This window comes from Trichosurus vulpecula, chromosome 1 (assembly GCF_011100635.1).
Source record: "Trichosurus vulpecula isolate mTriVul1 chromosome 1, mTriVul1.pri, whole genome shotgun sequence".
NCBI lineage: Eukaryota > Metazoa > Chordata > Mammalia > Diprotodontia > Phalangeridae > Trichosurus > Trichosurus vulpecula.
Genome location: NC_050573.1, coordinates 196651588 through 196664448, shown reverse-complemented (window position 1 = coordinate 196664448; position 12861 = coordinate 196651588). Strand labels below are relative to the sequence as shown.

The 12861-nt window shown below is 41.7% G+C and overlaps 1 protein-coding gene across 2 annotated transcripts in view; it reads left to right on the top strand.

The window, feature by feature from the left end:
• Positions 1–462: 462 nt before the first annotated feature.
• Positions 463–12861, top strand: part of KCNG2 (potassium voltage-gated channel modifier subfamily G member 2) — a 173494-nt gene continuing 161095 nt past the window's right edge. The window contains exon 1 of one of the 2 annotated variants that reach the window (XM_036750376.1): positions 463–650. The gene's annotated coding sequence lies outside the window, so the exon portion shown is untranslated. Of the gene's footprint in view, positions 651–1809; positions 1891–12861 lie in introns of those variants that run through there. The other variant, XM_036750367.1, reaches the window with a different exon arrangement.

Here is a 12861-nt window from a genome sequence, read left to right as displayed (position 1 = left end):
CCCAGTCAGCCCTCCCTTCTGTCACCCCACTCCCCTCCCATCCCCTTTTCCCTTCCTTTCTTGTAGGGCAAGATAAATTTCTACGCCCCATTGCCTGTGTATCTTATTTTTTAGTTGCATGCAAAAACTTTTTTTTTGAACATCTGATTTTAAAACTTTGAGTTCAGTTTTGTAAGATTTCTAAATAGAGTATTTGAAACTACCCTCTAACGCTGAGATAAGTGGCCTGGCTTTCCTTTGAAGTTTCTCAGTTTCCAAATTTGCTTTTACTCTGCACTCAGAGCCTTTCTGTTTGCTTCCCTTATCAAGGGTATGGTATTATATTGCTATTTGAAGACAGAGAAGAGACCTAAGTGGTGGCAATCCATGCCAGGATTTCCAACAGCAGATGCCCCCTTTATTGGGGTGTATGTTGAGGAATGGGATGGGGGGGAGAGACTGGATGGAAAGAGGGTGATGTTTGGACTTACTGCTGCCCACCTCACTTAGCCCGACTGTGGCGCCACTAAGTTACACTGAGAATAAACGTTGAGACTGAGTTTCCTAGGGGGCGGAGAGCTCTGAGTGAGAAGCGGGCTGCAGAAGCAGGTTTCCCAGTCTCTGGCTACCCGAGAAACCCCGGGACCCCGTTCTTCCGGGCAGCAGCACCTGTAAGTCCGTTGACCTATTTGTTAGCCCTAGGAGTGAAGTTAGGGAAGTGACCCTTGGCTCCCAGCGGCTCCAGCTGGGCCAGGGCAGAGGGGAAGGTGCAGGGGGTGGGGGCGAGGCAGAAAAGAGAAGAGAGGGCGGCGGCAGCTCCTACTGATCCCAAGACTGGAGGAGGGAAGCGGCGGAGGAGGTGGTGGTGGCCTGGCCGTCGCGTGGTTCATTCAGCTAACGCCAGCAATTGTGAGGGCGGAGGTCGGGGGAGATCAGGGAGCAGCCCATTCCGGGGGCCGGGAAAGGCAAAGAAGAGAGCGCCGAGGGGCGCTGGAGCCTGGGGAAGCTCCGCTTCCCCGGTGCCTTTTCTTGGTCGAGTTCCCGCGGCTCCCTAAGGAGCCCACTCCCCAGTTGCTGCCGCCGCAGCCCGAAGGGACACTTGGGACGCGAACTTCCTCTGGTACCCCACGTGCGCGGGCAGCCTGGGGCTGGTCTTTCTTGTCTCTGGGGTCTCCGCTCTGCCCGCAAGCTAGCCCGCACCGCCTGCAGAGGGCAGAGGCAAGCAGCCTGGACGGAGGCGGAGGCAGCCTAGAGAGAGGCAAGTACCCGGGACCTTCCTCTGGCACCTAAACAACTTGCTCAGCCCGTGCTCCGCTGCGCTCCATTAGCCCAGACCGGGAGGGGAGGTGAAAGAAGTCGGCAGGAGGTGAAGGGACCCGGCGGGGATGGGACGGAAGGGAGGAAAGAGACGAGTCCTTGGGGGAGGAAAAGTTTCCTTTCCTGCTCAGTCCTGGAGGACTTCAGCGAGTTGAGCTCAGAGCAAGAATCTTAGGGTAACGCCCTGGCACTGATTTCTCGCGCGCATCCTGGCGGAAAGAAGCCTTAGTTCGGGGGTCTGGGGACTTGGGTTTAAACTCTCCTTCTGATGCTTACTACCTGTCTAACCTTGGGCCTCTCTAAAATAAGGAGGTCGATCTAGATGGCCCCTGAGGTCCCTCCTACATCTGTGAGCCTTAGGGTCCTTTGCGTGGGCGGAGACACACAGGTGGGCTTAATCTCCCTTCCCAGGAATGTAAAATCAAAGTCTGGAAGGAGGTAGAGAGTGAGGTGAAGGGACTTGGGCTCTTGTAGGTGTGGGATGTGTGGGGTTGGGGGAGGTATTGGGAAAGCTGATGCTTCAGCTGGGAGCGAGTCCGAGCTTGCTGCCAAAGAGATCCGGGGTCCTCCAGCTTTTCTCTTACTGCGAGCAAGGTAAGGAAATATGCGCCAGGTGGGTTGATTCATCCCATCTTGCATGATTCATCCCATCTTGCATGTAGATGTTGTGTCTACACAAACCCTCACCCACTTCCAAGATCACCAAGTGAGTGAGGCGGGCGCTAAATGGACTGTTTGTCGTTCCCCTTTATCCTCAGCCCACGTTTCCACCTTTCTCACCCTGCTGGGCTAATCCATTCCCTGGCCTCTCTGCTGGTCCTCAGCCTTCTGTCCTGGAGGTAAAAAAAGACTACTAGCTAGCTATCTACAGGCTGGGAGCTGCTCGGGAGGCTGGACGGAAACTTCAAACAAAGTGTCTGGAAACTCTAATTTGCTCTCCGTGGTCCCTTTGCCCGAGGGCTGAGAGGTGGCTTGTCAGGGAGAGGGGGTAGAACCAAAGAGATTGACACCAGGATATGAATTTTAAATTAATCCAGCTGGGTGCAGGGTGAGAGCGAGGGCATGCTTCTTGATTAAAGCAAATAAAAATCCTGCCTCTGGCCGAGTATTTCACCTCAATCAGCTCCACTGGGAATTGGGGTTGGCTCTGATGGAAGGGAGCTCAGAACTTCCTCCTTCCTTCCATATCCTCCGCCTTGCCTTTGACTTTAACTCAGGGGTCAGAGGAGCGTAGGGCTAAAGAAAGGTCTGCTAGAGTTGTGGGCTTGGATTTGGGTTTCTTTTGGTTTGTTGTAGTCAGCAGCAACCACCCCATTTCCTTTGGCTCATTGTGGTCTGGAAGTACTTTAAGTGAAGACGAATCAGAGGGAGCTGTGGATGAGTTCGGGGATCCCAGCCAGGGCTTTCCCCTTTTCCTGCTTTTCCAGGAACCGAGAGGACCACGGTGGTGACAGCCGGGGTACTCTGGTGAGAACTTAGGTTGTATCTTTACCCTTTTGCATGTTTCTTGCACATAGGCCCTCCGTTCCCCACCTCTGTCTTTAAGATGTTCTTTTAATAACAATGTTTAAATTCTGACAGTTTCAGTTCAGACTCCCTAATGCTCCTTTCATCTCTTGTAGTTGCACATTGGGTGATGTTTATACAAGGAACGCATTAGATGTGGTTCAAAACTGTTAGCTTAATGTTTTACCCACCCTTTATTTCCCACCCCTCTTCCTTATCCCACCTCCCCAAACACAAAGGGAACACTAATCTCTGGCATTTTGTGATTGAGGCTTGCATGCTAATGTATAGTATTTATGTGGATAGTGTGGATTTTAGGAAGTCTTTCCTCCCTCCTCTTTAAAAAAACCTCCCTCCCCCTCCCCTTTCCCTCTTCCATTTGCTCCAAGGACCCCTATTTCTCTAAGGCTATAAAGCTCTCTTGCTCAAATCTAATTCTATGATCAAGTGGCATGCTGTGAATAATGGATTTTGACATTGTTAGGAAAGCTTGGGTTGATTACATTATGATATGATCCCTATGGAACTGTTCAGTGCAACACTGGATTAACTCTTCAGTATCTGACTTTTTTCAATAAGCAAATGTTTAAAATATTCGGGTTCTAGAGTATGTGTGGTTCAATTAACGTAAATTGTCCTACAATTTATATTTTCTCTTAATGTAGTCAAAGCACAGTGGAGTTTTAATTTCTGCTGTAACATGCAGACATTGGTACCTGACTAAATAGAAGCATTCTTTCAGATGCGGGATGTTTCTGCTGTGTTTTTCATCTGCTTATCAATATTTATAAATGATAACCAGAGTACAAATTGAATATAAGGACTTTAACTTATTAATAATAGCTAGGAAGTTAATGGGGATATTCTATTGTTGGGGCACTGGCATCATAGTATAATGGCATACACTGGACTCTGCATTTTGAAAGCATATTTTGGGTAATTAAATTCACTTGATTTTGGACCTCCTATCATATGCCCACTAAACACATCAAGAAGTATATAGTGGTAAAAAAAAAAAGAAGTATATAGTAATTTTTAAAAGATCTATTTTTTTTGTAACTTAATAGAATAGCAATTTTAAAAGAAAAGACTGAAAACAACCTTCAGATTTTCTTTTTCAAGGTCAAAGTCAAAATAGCATTTGATTTCTTCTCCTTTTCAGATTTCATGTTCTACTTTGTAAAAGATTTTTTTATCATTTGGGAGCCTAGTTTTTAAAAAAAAATTAATGGTTGGGAGGGGTGGATATGGGAATGCAAAGGAAAGAAACATAGCCATTATAAATGAAGTAAAATGCTTTAGCGGAACTAGAGTCTTCTTTCAGGGTTTAGCATAGTGCCCGCATGTATTGGATGCCCAATAAATTAATTGTTTTAAGTTGGAGATTATGGCAATTTTGGCCTAGAGTTTGGGACACTGGAGTCATCCTTGCCTTCTCACTTTCCCTCATTCTGTATATCAAATCAGTCAGTTAGTTTTGCTCATTTTAACCTCCACATTTCTGGAATCCAGCCCCTTCTCTCCACTCACAGACATCTCCCTAGTTCAGTACCTTGCCCAGAAGAATATTAATCAGACTCCTGTCTGTCCCTTTTCCAGTCCATCCTCCACACCAGTGGTGTCACAAATAGAAACACCCCCACAGGGCACACATTGACTTAGAAGACCTCAACTTAATATCTGTGTTGTACTGTATTTTTATTTATTTTGTTAAACATTTTCTAATTATGTTTTATTCTGATTTGAGCAATTCAAGTTGGATACTTTTGCTCCACAAAATGTCACAAGTGATATCCAAAAACATAGGTCTGGCAGACTCCAGAGGCTCCCTATGACCTCTAGCATCAAATACAAAATCCCTTGTTTGGCAGTCTGGCTCCAACTTGAAAATCTTGCCTCATTCCCTTTTATGCAACCTCTTCAGCACAGCTACCCTGGTCTTCTTACTGTTCCTCACACTGGACATTCCATCTACTCTCTTTATGTCTTTGGATAGGCTCTCTCCTCTATCTGAAATACATTTCTTTCTTACCTCTGCTTCTTATAATCCCTAGGTTCTTTCAAGGTTCAGCTCAAATGTCATCACATGAGGCCTTCTCTGACTATTCTCCCCACCCCCAGCCCCAGCTACTATTGTCTCCCCCTCAAAATTAACTTAAATTTATTTTGTATATATTTATATCTGTATTTGCTGTCTCCTCTTATCCAATGTAAATTCCTCAAGAGCAGGGAATGTTTTATTTCATCTTTTTATCAACAGCACCTAGTATAGTTCCTAGCACATAGTAGGTACCTAATAAGCAATTATTGGTTGATTACTACATATACTGTTTATGAGTAAATAATATGGAATATAACAACTCACAGTTCTCTCTCTATATATGTAATTATATATATATATATATGTGTGTGTGTGTTTTTGTATATACGTATATATACACACATGTATATATGTATATGTTTACAAAACACTTCCACACAACTTAATGCAGTAGGTAGTGCCAATATTATGATGTTCATTTTATAGATAGGGAAAACGAGGTTCAAAGAGGTTGTGGCTTGCCTATGGTTATACAGCTACTAAGTCTGATGATCTGGTCTTCTGGTTCCAATTTCAAGACTTCTACTATACAACAATGCCTAAATACAAGAATTTTGTAAAAATCCATAATTTTGTCAATGAGAGTACTGTTCCCTCCCAACACAGACTTTGACACCTTTACAGACAGTTATATGAATTGCTGTGACACTCCCCTCCTACCCCACCCCCAAAGTCATTACTTTGAAACCACACTTCTGATGATGAGCATTTCTGAATTGAACCTGGCTGATCGGTGGACAGTAGACTAGTCATCCATTGCTATCCTCTGTTTGAAGCCTTTCTTCCTTGGTAGGGCTTGCCAGCCAAAGTTTGTCTTCCACTGGCATAGCTTTCAAGACCCCATGATGACTGCCCTACCGTGATGAGGCATTTAAGCAGGACTTCAATGGAAGAATTAAAGTAACACAAACTTTATAGCCCTAAGAGATCATTTCGTTTTCTTCCCTTCATCTTACAGAGGAAGAAACTGAAGCCTCTAGTGGTTAAGTTATAGGCCACAATCATAACACTAATACGAGGAAGTATGGGAATTCAAAATCCAGTACCCCTTTGGCAAAACTTTAAAAAAAATGCAAGGCATCTGTAATGTCTGCCAGACAAATGAGAATGGTCAAAGTTTAGGAGGAAATCTCGTGGTCTTATGATGCATTGTCCCTTTGAGATCATTTTTCTCATAATGATGGTTTCTGAATAGGTTTTCTTAAAGAAGTACATCTTTTTTGAGATATTAAAAAGAGGGCAGGGAGAGTCAGAAGGTTGCATAGGGAGTGGGAGGTTGTTCCAGGCTTGTGTGCCAGTGTGGAAGGATTGTGGAGGTGGAAATAAAAGGGGAACATATGAGGCCAGAATTAAGATGTTATTGTACTGAAAGGGGGATGAGTAAATGAATGACAGGATGTGAAGGAATCAAAGCAGGATGAAATGGAAAATTAGGGGTAATATGCTTGACCTTTGGAGGGTTCTTATCTCACTTGGTTGTGGTGCTGAAGAAGAAAAGTAGTGGAGATGTTACCAGTTTGCTAACAGGATATCTTATATTTGCTAGACCCCCTTTTTATACCAACAGAATAACACTCCAGCATACAGTGAAAAGAACACTAGAATAGGAACCAGGAAAGACCTTGGACTTAGTTCTAGCACTGCCACTAATTAGTACCAAGGGCAGGTCATTAATCTTTTTGGGTCTCAGTTTCCTAATCTATAAAAAATGGTGAAATAGTTTATCCTAAGGCCCTTTCCAGCTCTGTTAGGTCTTTACTTGTGTGAATACATATGGGTGTGTTTTATTGGACGTGTGATTTTATTTTGAAGGAAATTCATGGTGAGGAACTTTTTTCCAACAAGCTTATCAATCAGCCCCTTCTCTGCAACTTATAATCTTAGAAAGTTGCCTAGAGCACTGCAAGGTTAATGCCTTTCCCATGGTCACACAGCCAGTACTTTTGTGAGAGATGGAGTTTGAACAAATGTCTTCCTGACTCCAAGACCAGCTTTGTGTACATTACACTATACTGCCTCATTTTCTTCTGCCATCAGTGATCAGATGTTCATTGTTTTTAAAAGTGCCATGAGCAGAGTGGTTTAAATTAGGGAAATGCTTCAACTGTTCATGAGTTTAAAAACATTTCTGTCCGTTAGTGAACTAGTATTTATTAAGCACCTACAATGTTCCAGACACTGTGCTAAGCCCTGGGGATACAAAGAAAGACAAAAATAGCTCTTGCTTTCAGGAAGCTTATAATATAATGTGTGTGTGTGGGGGGGGGGAAGAATTAAAATGAAAGAATAAACTAGTTTTAAAAAATGAAATTTTTAAGAACTGAAATTATGTACCTCATATTATGTACCATGGGCAATTCACTTGTGGGGGAGGCGATTGTCCATGAACTGGTTAAAAAATTTTTTTTCGATAGTTGTATTTCAATATAATTGGTTTCCTTTGTAATCCTATGTATTTGATTTTATTCATTTAAAAACTTTATCCTGAGAAAGGGTCCATAGACTTCACTGGACTTTGTCTGAAGGGACCCATGACAGACAAAAAAGTTAAGTATACCTGCTATAGGCAAATAGACACCAAACCTTTTCTAAGCCTTAGCCCTCAAAACAATTAGCAGATAAAACTACTTATAAGATACAATATGTCTACCAGACCATTTAGTCATGGGGATGGAATGTAAGATAACCTATTTCACTTGTCTAAAGATCAGTCAAAAATTGTGAATTGGAAGAGAAACATGTCATTAGAGATGTAATAAAGACTATATTCACAAAAGAATATTCTTATGGGTTGAAAGATATTCTTTAGGATAAATAATGGACTAAATTAAGCATAGTACAGAATTCAATTGAGTGCTTTGTATGTTCTGCTTACTGTGCTAAGGTAAAAGACAAAAAATGACACTTAGAGGAGAGATAAATCTGAAAATAAGAAGTTAAGCATACACAGCTTCTCATAACCTCCAATGGCTCCTCAGTCTCCAAAGACAAGTCCATAAACTTAACCTGTTTAGGTTACCTGTCCTTCCAAGCCATTGAGATGGAGCTGTGCTTTTGGATGAAGTTTAAAAACAGCATTTCTTAGCTTTTAACAGCATCTTTGTTTTTCTTATGGCTCATTACCAGAGACATGTTAACAAAGTGTACCCTATTCCACATGGTAGACATCTGTTTCTTCTTTTTAGCAAATCAGGAAAGGACTTCTTTAGGATAACCTGAACCCTTGTTAAGAGTTGTCATCATTAAGGCAAAATGTGTTTTAGATATAGTTGGGAATCTTTGGAGATCAAATTGTCACACTTTAATGTACTCTTCTAGATATTTAAAGCTGTCAAGTTTCAATTTTAGGCTAGATTTCTACAATGTAAAATCAAAGGGCTAGAGTTATCAGGACTCACAGTAGCCTGAGAACTCCTCAGGCTAATTTGAAGAAGGTTCCTCACTAAATCCAGCAGCAAGTTTTGCTAAATTATAGCTTAAAGGAACTAATTAGATTTTTGTTTCTGGTGTGTGTGGAGGGGTGCAGTGGTGGGTTTTGTTCTATTTTTCATTTCAGATTATCATGAGGAAAAAATATTATATAAGAGATTTCAAATCAGAACATCATATTTAACAGGATAGCAATTAATGCAATTAAGTGAACACATGACAGAAAAGTAAAATTCATTAAAACCAATGCCAGTTGTACAGATTAGCTGCATGGGCAAATAAAGAAAGAAGGTATTCCTTTTCAATGTTTTTCATAAGATGTTGGTAAATTCTGAGTCGGCTGGGAGTCTTCTACATATATGACTTGAGGAAGAAAAAGGAGAGATAATAGTGCTGTCCCAGGCTCGGCCATTTATTAGCTGGCACAAATCTTTTCATCTCTGAAATGGGGATAATGCTTATACTATTTCCATCAAAAAGTTGCTGTGAGGATAAATGAGGTAAAGCATTTACGTACTTTTTGGTATGCACTTTGTATTTATAAAGCATTTTATTAATACTAAGATAGCCATAGCACATTAATAAATGTACTATGTTTTTTTCCAAGAAGAAAAATCTCCTTTTGGAGGAGGTAGAAAAATTATATAAAAATAGTATTGTTGGTGTGTTTGATACTAACAACCAGGAAAGAGAGAAAAATTAAATATGAGGTGTCCCAGAAGTCTTAAAGCAGTTTTAAGCTATTAAAGCTTAAGACCTCCTGCTCCAAGGCCTTCCCTAGGACAAGCAAGATACCTTGGCTTTTGGTTGGGCTCCCATGCCTCCACCTGCTCTTGCCTTCTCTGAGGAAGTGATCCTTAAGACTTATGAGATACTCCATGTCCATCTGCCATGAAGTTAAACCTCAAGGGAGGACCTTGAATTGTCTAAGCTCATTCTGCCTGCAAAGACTTTCTTTCCAACTACTGTACTCAGCTTGGATTCATGGCCCAATGTTTAGCACTATACTCACCCCATACCAGAAATCCCAAATCCACAATCTCCATTTCCATCTCAGGTCCTACTCTCTCAAGTCATATCCACCTCAACCCTCTTCTTCTTCCCAATGTTCCACTTTAGATCCTCTCGCTCTGTACACCGTACCCTTCGGAATTCCTCCTCCAAAAGTAAGAAACCTTTCATTGTAAATATCTTTCCTTCTCACTCTTCCCATCTTTTGAATTTCACTGAGACACTGCCCCGCCATGACACTGCTTCTGTCAACTACCCTTTTCAGTACTGCCTACATTTTCTCTCATGCCTCTAAACTCACTAGTCCTGTGGAAAGCATTAGAATTGCTTATCGATTGCTACTTCCAGACCTTCTCTTGACCAATTCACTAAACAACATCATCTTTGAAATTCACGTTATCCAAATTTATCACCCAGTCCAGATTGTGTGGTTGTCACCTATAGACATTCCCCTTCCAAGCCCCCAGGTTGTATTCTCCTAGCTCACAGTCTTTCTCTCCTCCCCATCTCTTCCTGCATACATTTTGACACCCCCTCAAACATTCTAACTTCCCAGTTCCTCAGTCTACTCCATTCCAGTGACCTACTTTTCCACTTTACCTCAGCTTCCCACAGATAGTCAAATCCTTGCTCTTGGTGTCAACTGCAAATGTTCCATGTTCATGAACTCCAAAATTCCTTTATCTGATCATAGTCTTTTATCATTCCATATTTCCCTAAATTTTGCGACCCCCAATCTTATTCTTCATTATCACTTTGTCCTCCATTCCCTCCACACCTCAGTTCTTTTTTCTTCTCCTTCCCGACTCCATACTATTTCCACCCTTGCACCTTTGTCTGATAGCAGATCACACCTTTGCAAGCCCCAAACCCTGGATTGTCCCACCATCCACTTCTACTCCTATTCACGTGCTGCTGAACAGAGCTAGAGGAAATCATGAAACTATCCTGACTGGTGCCACCACAACTTTCTAATATCAACTGGGGCCACACAGAAGCAAGACAATCACTCTATTCCTCCTGAATGGATTTGCTATCCCACTCTCCGTACCTGCTCTTTCAATCCTTCCATAACTGCCTCTACCCCTATTCTCTCAGCTTAGAATTTTGCCTCATATTCATTGAAAAAAATTGAGATTATTCACATCACTCAGATATCTCCATTCTTTCCTCCTTTATGCTAGTCTCAGATGAAGAAATGGCCCTTCTCTTGCCAAAGCCAGCCCTTCTATACATGCCCTTGATTTCTTTCTCTCCTGATGTATCCTGCAGATTGCCCCCAATATTATCTCCACTCTCTCTTCCATTTTCAATTTCTCCTTCTACTGTCTGATGCCTACAAATATGTCCATGTCTTCCCTCATCCCTATTGGCATTGACGTACTAGGAAGCGTAGTGGCTAGGGCACTAGTCTAGAATTAGGAAGATGTAAGTTCAAACCTGGCCTCAGATACTTAATAGCCCTGGGCAAACTACTTAATCATTCCATGCTTCAGTTTCTTCAACTATAAAATGGGGATAATAATAACACCTACTTTTCAGGGTTCTTGTGAGGATCCACTGAGATAGGTTCTGTAAAGTGCCTAGCGCAGTACCTGGCTCATAGCAGCTGCTATAGAAATGTATATTCTCTTCCCCTTTCTTCCTTTAAAAAACATACTTGATCCAACCATCCCTGCTAGCTATTGTCCTATATTTCTCTTCCCCTTCATGGCTAAAAAACTTGAGAAAGTAGCTTCCACTTCCTCCTCTTCTAAACCGGCCAAATTTAATGGCCTTTTAAAATGATGATTCTCATAGACTTTTCATGTAGCATTTGATACTGTCAGTAATCCTTTCTCTTCCTTTGGATAGTCTCTTCACTCTAGGATGTATGACACTGTTCTTGTCTGGTTCTCTTCTTGTTAGTCCTTCCATTCTTCAGTCTTCTTTTTGGCTGCTCTGTCTATGTCACACCCACTAACCTGGGGTATTCCCAAAGTCCTTGGGTTTGGTTCCCTTTTCTTTTCACTTTATACTCTCTTAGTTGGTAATATCAGATCCCATGAGTTTAGTTAGCATCTCTATGAAGAGGGTTCCCAGCTCACCATCTAACCCTAACCTGTCTGCTGACTTACAGTCATAAATTTCCAACTTTCTCTTGGACTTCTCAGACTGGATGTCCTATAGGCGTCTTGAACTCAACATATCTAAAACAGAACTCATTATCTCTCCCACTCAACATGCCTCCCCCTCCAGACTTTCCTATTTTCCATCAAGGGCATCTCCATCCTCCCAATCACCCAGGCTCACAAGCTCAGTATCATCTTCAACTACTGATTCTCCCTCATCCCATATATCTAATCCATTGCTGAATCTTGTTGGCTTCTCCCTTCAGATCATCCCCTTTCTCTCTACTCATACAGCCACAACTCTGTTCAAGTCTTTATCTCTTCTTGACTGTACTACTATTTAGTGAATGAATGATGAAATCTGACTAGAAGGGATAAATAAGTTATGAGAGTATCTTGCTGAGGGCAGGCGCATAGAGAGAAAAAGAGAGAGCCAAAACCCAATGCTTACTTTAAGGATCAAGAAGAGGATGAGGAGTCTGAGTGAAAAATTAGTCGGACAATTTTATATCTTTAATGAAAAGGGAGGATAAAATGTTTGGAAATGGTGGAATGGGCAAATATCAGTAGTGTCAAATGCTTCAAAGAAGTCAAAGAGGGTAAAGACCGAATATGAGGCCACTTAATTTGATGATTATGAAGTCCTCTGTGACGTCTGAGAGCAATTGAGTAAAGTAGTAAGGATAAAAGCCAAATTGAAAGCAGGAAGGACAGAGTAAATGGTAAGAAAATGATAGTATCAGGTATAGATATTTTTAAAAAATAAATTTCATTCTTTTCAATGATCAAATATTTATTTTTTCCTCCCACCTGTCCCCTACCTGAAAAAAAGGAAAAGAAAACCCTTGTAACAAAACTATGGTCAAGCAAAACAAATTCCCATATTGGCCATGTTCAAAAATGTACATCTCACTTTGCATATTAGTCTATCACCTTGTAGTCCTCTAGAACCATGATTAGTCATTGCATTGATTAGAGTTGTAGATAGCAAAACTTCCCTGTAAAAAAGAAGAAAAGAATATGATGGGAGGTAGAGGGGATAGAAGGGTCAGCAGAATACTTTTTAGGATTGTGAAAATTGTGACAGATGGGAAGGGGCCAGTGGAAAAGACAATACTGTAGATCATAAGATTTAAATTTGGAAAGGATCTTGGATGAACGAGAGAAAAGAAATGCTGCTAAGCAAAGACATGGAAGAGGAAGGAGAGAATAGGATCAAAGGCACAGGTGAGGGCTTAGCCTTAAAGAGGTATAGGGCTGCTTTTTTTGAGACCACTAGGAAGGAAGAGAGGATGGGTGGTGATACTACTTGGAGTGGAGGTAAAAAGCTGAGGGAGCTCCCTCTGAATGGAAATAATTTCCTCTGCGTTATAATTCTGTTTCACTTCAAAGCTCATGGATAAATCT